Source organism: Oncorhynchus nerka, linkage group LG4 (genome assembly GCF_034236695.1).
Source record: "Oncorhynchus nerka isolate Pitt River linkage group LG4, Oner_Uvic_2.0, whole genome shotgun sequence".
Taxonomy (NCBI): domain Eukaryota; kingdom Metazoa; phylum Chordata; class Actinopteri; order Salmoniformes; family Salmonidae; genus Oncorhynchus; species Oncorhynchus nerka.
Window position 1 is genome coordinate 57,086,917 of NC_088399.1, and position 5,650 is coordinate 57,092,566.

Consider the following 5,650-nt stretch of genomic DNA (forward strand, 5'->3'; position numbering starts at 1 on the left):
GCAGCTGTGGAATACTTCCACAGGAGCACATTAGGTGCTGAAAACTAAAGTCTACACAACACCAGATGGGGATGCCTGATGCCATCATCTACATTTACATTTACATTTAAGTCATTTAGCAGACGCTCTTATCCAGAGCGACTTACAAATTGGTGCGTTCACCTTAAGACATCCAGTGGAACAGCCACTTTACAATAGTGCATCTAAATCTTTTAAGGGGGGGGTGAGAAGGATTACTTTATCCTATCCTAGGTATTCCTGAAAGAGGTGGGGTTTCAGGTGTCTCCGGAAGGTGGTGATTGACTCCGCTGTCCTGGCGTCGTGAGGGAGTTTGTTCCACCATTGGGGGGCCAGAGCAGCGAACAGTTTTGACTGGGCTGCGCAGGAACTGTACTTCCTCAGTGGTAGGGAGGCGAGCAGGCCAGAGGTGGATGAACGCAGTGCCCTTGTTTGGGTGTAGGGCCTGATCAGAGCCTGGAGGTACTGAGGTGCCGTTCCCCTCACAGCTCCGTAGGCAAGCACCATGGTCTTGTAGCGGATGCGAGCTTCAACTGGAAGCCAGTGGAGAGAGCGGAGGAGCGGAGTGACGTGAGAGAACTTGGGAAGGTTGAACACCAGACGTAGATCATCTCTAGCCTGGTCATTGTCAATGCACCTGTTGATGCTCTGACCCAAGAGGAATGGGAGGTGGTGGAGGAGGTGTGCAGAGTCCTGGAACCCTTTGAGCAGGTCACTGTGGAGATCAGTGGAGAGAGGTACAGTAAGCAGCTATTACTACATCATTATATATTTATATGAGCAGTAGATGAGAATGTAGTGTCAGTAGACAAAACATGAACCTGAACTAATAAGTTACTGTTCTCTCCTTTCAGCTATGTGACAGCCTCAGAAATTATGCTCCTGTGTAAGGGTCTGCAGCGAATCACAGCCAGCCGCCAGAGAGAAGCAAATGTAACCACAGGACATGTGACAGACTTGATGGACATCCTGTGTTCATCAATGGACAGAATGGATTATAATCACGTGCTATCAGAAACCGCTGCACTTCACCACAGGTTTAAGAAGTTAGCCTTCAGTGATGCCAGAGTGAGTGATGAGGCTCTTCAAAGAATAACCTCAGCAGCAGGGAGGGACAGCCCCAGCAGTCAGCTGTCTCAGGCACCAGGGCAACAGGAAGAAGAGGGAGCAGATTGAGCAGAAGCACGAGCAGTAGTGCCACAAACGTCTGATGAGAGAGCAACTGGGGATGCAGCACGAAGGAATTCCTCAGCAGATGCCATAATGGAGGTCCGGTCCTATTTGGAGGAGCCCCTCCTCCTCTGAGCTGGTGGAAGAACAAGGCCTCTGTCTACCCACAGTTTACTAAAGTCATGACATGGAGACTCTGCATAATGGCCACATCCGTTCCCTCTGAAAGGGTCTTCTCAAAAATGGGAAAAATAATTACTGAGAGAAGAAACCGCATCAGCCCCTCGAAAGTGAGGCAGCTTGCATTTCTGAATGCAAATCTCTCATAAAAGCAAAGTATGGTCAGCATTGCTGTGTGCTGCTGGTTATTACATGGCAATAAAGAAGAGAGAGAAAAGAGGGACCAGTTTAATGTTTTAAGTGGGATGCTGCAGTTTTGCACATTGTTATTTATTTTTCTTTGATATGGTGCAATATTCTATTATGCTGTTCAGATTTGTTTTGAATGGTTAGATTTATATGCACTTTGTTAATATACATTAAAAAGTTATACTTTAAATGTTTAATAGCATTCTTTTTCATAACAAATCAAATCAAGCTAACCCAAATTGAATTTCATTAATTTCTTAAATCTTCTCTAGGCACTCCCTTCCCAAACCTGAAGCCCCGTCCCCAGCGGAAAAGACCAGGAAGAAGATTTGGCTTAAGGTACAACTTCCTATTGAGGAAATGTGAATAGAAGCATATACGTGAATAGAAGCATATACAAGCAATCTATCAAATGTATTTTATAAAGCCCCTTTTACATCAGCAGTTGTCAGAAAGTGATTATACAGATACCCAGCCTAAAACCCCAAAGAGTGAGCAATGCAGACGTAGAAGCACAGTGGCTCGGAAAAACTACCTATAGAGAGGCAGGAACCTAGGAAGAAACCTAGAGAGGAACCAGGCTCTAAGGGGTGGCCAGTCCTCTTCTGGCTGTCCTGGTGGAGATTATAAAGGAGTGCAGACATCTAGGCCAGATCGTTCTTCAAGACATTTAAACGTTCATAGATGACCAGCAGGGTCAAATAATAATCACAGTGGTTATACAGGGTGAAATAGTTCAGCACCTCAGGAGTAAATGCCAGTTGGCTCTTCATAGCTGAGTAATTAGAGGTTGAGACAGCAGGTCCGGTAGAGAGAGACAGGATCAAACAGCAAGTCTGGGACCAGGTAGCACTTTTAGTGAGTCCTGAGCAGGTCGAGGTTTCCATAGCCGCAGACAGAAACAGCAGAGACTGGATCAGCAGTACGACCAGGTGGACTGGGGACAGGGCTAGCCTGGAGTCACAAGGCCAGGTAGTCCTGTGGCATCGTCCTAGGGCTCAGTTCCTGCATCCTTTATTTAATTTGTGTTTTAATTTGTGTCGACTAAAGCCCAGAAACACACACTTCATTTAGGTTAGTGTAGTCAAGGTTAAGTCACTGAAATAATATTGTGCTTATCTGTCCACCAAGCTCGCTGGGTGACAGGTGAGTCTTTCCACCAAGCTGTTCCAGTCCTGGAGTGGCCCGCTGGAACTTCCAGAGGCTTGTAGACCTGAACAGTGTAATGTGGTCCAGGTAATTATCACACGTATCTGTTTTGTTGTATAATTATTTCCACTTAAGAAAATTGTTCCTCTTTCTTTTAGATCTGACATCCCTATTATCTCAACCACAGCCCTCACAGCTGCAGTCGTCTGCACCTGCTATACTGATGTCGTGTCTTTGGCTATGCCGGATTAAGTGATATGACATGCTATTCTATAAAATAATTTCTCCGTAATTAATATTACCTGATTGAGCTAATCATGTAAATGTAATTAACTCGAGAGTCGGGCACCACAAAATAATATTTATAGAGCTGTTATCTTCCGAATAAACTCTTAAAGACCTAGTAATGTTTTACATCAATAGCAGTCAATATTAATCGTCATCTTAATTCAGTCTCATCTGAAAGTTGTAAATTCTTGGTTATCTGCACGAACCCTGGCTGACAAGTTGAACCAGCAATACAAAATATGGTTTAATTATTTATTTACTACCTAACAAATCACACAGAATTACACATACACATAATTAAATCATAACTTGATTACAAAATACGTCATAAAGGAAAACGTCCCTAGCGGGCGGAACATATATGACAGCTTGTTACACAAAAGAAAAGGGGCTGGGTTTGAGTGAAAGAGCGGGAAGACTGAGGAACAAAGGGCGAAGCTGTGCTATTGTAAATACAGTATCTTATGCATTCTAAATTACCGCCCATTTGGAAAAGGAAAATGCAGTAAATATTTACTCTGAGCTACGATAGGTTGGTGGTAGATGGAAGGCCGTGTTGCCCAACCAAGTCCTTCGTCATTTGAAGACTGTCTCTGCTGGTAAATTGAATACGTTGTAGAAACGTCGTTGTGTGGTAGATGGGATACTCTGTCTGTTCCTTCCTAAACCTCGTTTGCAGCGGCTGTTGCTAACTCAACGGCTAGGAGGTATCACTTCTGTAGTGAATAAGAGTTCAAAGTTCATACCATTCGCAACCAAAGCTCACGCTGATGTTGGCTTCGTTCTGTAGTTATTATCTGAACCATTCTGACATCAGACCGTTGTCCTCACGTCCTCGGAACAGGAGGTTATATTGTCGTCAAGGGCTTATATAGGAAGGGAGAGGAGGGCGTGTTTGAAAAGTTTTATAGCCCATGTCCCTTCACAGGGGCGGGCCACTGATTGAGCAGAGCCCTATCTTATGAAAACCCAAATCTCACATTTTAGAAGCTAAAATCACATTTCATCCCATCACGAATAATTTCATATTCAAACATTTAAATTGAACAACAATTCCATGTGAATCCGATAACTCTGGTGGATAGACTTTCCACTGTAGAGTTTGTCATCTTATCATTGATGAGAATGTCTCAGATGACAACCGAACTGACATCATATTCATTAAGTACCACCGTGTATGTTCAATTGGTCGCATTACCAGAATATAGTTAATTTCCCCCCACCTTCTGATGTTCCCAGAATCTCTATGTTAACCAAGGGTTTTGCAAATGTAACATCAATAGGGTAGAGAGAGGAAAAAGGGGGGAAGAGGTATTTATGACTGTCATAAACATACCCCAAGGCCAACGTCATGATACTGGTCACGACAGGTGATACAGGTAATTATCACATACATGCATACTCGCCCTCACTTGGTGCTCTATTCAATCACATCCGCTTTAGCCGACATCTGCATAGCGGTTGTTTTGGCGGTGTGAGATGTGGAACTGTGTTAGAGCTGTCAAATCCACAAGCGGCTCTTGGCGTTATACCTAAAGCAGACTTTGCCATTGGCTCCACGGAGTTGCATTAACAGAAATCTCATGCAGTCCTGTTTAGAAGTTTGAACACTGGAATGTGAGATGTAATCTACACCTCGATTAGGCTGATAGAAATCCTCATTATTTAGTTTCATGATTTTGAATTTGACCATCATTATTTCTATATAGCCTACACTTTCTCGAACATGTAACTCAAGTAAGACGGTTGTAGTTTCGTGACAATGATCAAGAGCAGCTGCTTACCGATTTGACAGGTCGCCGGATAATGCTTGATCTGATGGAATCTAGGCCTTACACTCATTCAGTCTGTTTAGTTGTATGATTATTGTCAGTTAAGAAAATAGTCTCTCTCTTTTAGATCTGCCACCCCGAGCAGTTCAGCTGCAGTCACAGTAGTCCTCTGCTGTGGTATTTAATTTACCAGCTGCACCAGATCCTACTACACTGGCCGTGAAGGGAGAAACTTTTGAGGATTCCCAGATGGATACAGGTCATTCAGAATTATATTACATATCCTCACTCACACCAACAAACATGTTGTTGAACTGTATCCTTACTGTCACTTTGTGCATCTCTCTTTCAGATCTGCCATGCACTCCACCACTGCCCGACAGCCTCACCCAGAAGTGCATACACTGGGTCTATCAAGACTGACAAAGCAGAGATGGGTGGCTGACAAGGAAAAATAAACGCAACATACACACACATACTCTCTCTCTCTGTCAAACACACTCACACACATTATCTCCAATGTATACACAATGTATGTACTGACTCGGTGAGCGAGGTTATTAGCAGTGCATCAGTGATATTGTACCCACTGTGACTATTAAAACCGAATCACGGCAAGGCGATTGGAAACATGACCAAATACAAAACAGTGTAGCTATTCCCTCCGCAAGGCAATAAAACAAGTAAAGAGTCAGTATAGAGACAAAGTGGAGTCGCAATTCAACGGCTCAAACACGAGACGTATGTGGCAGGGTCTACAGACAATCACGGATTATAAAAAGAAAACCAGCCATGTCACGGACACCGACGTCTTGCTCCCAGACAAACTAAACACCTTCTTTGCCCGCTTTGAGGACAATACAGTGACACTGACATGGCCTGCA

At 43.7% G+C, this 5,650-nt stretch overlaps 1 long non-coding RNA gene across 1 annotated transcript; it reads left to right on the forward strand.

Annotated features, from left to right (window-relative positions):
- The first annotated feature begins 489 nt into the window (after window positions 1-489).
- LOC115128981 (uncharacterized) lies at window positions 490-5,429 on the forward strand. Its single transcript, XR_003863581.2, has 5 exons — window positions 490-755; window positions 873-1,896; window positions 2,689-2,793; window positions 4,894-5,025; window positions 5,119-5,429. It is a non-coding gene; the product is annotated as an uncharacterized LOC115128981 (long non-coding RNA).
- The last annotated feature ends 221 nt before the right edge of the window (window positions 5,430-5,650 follow it).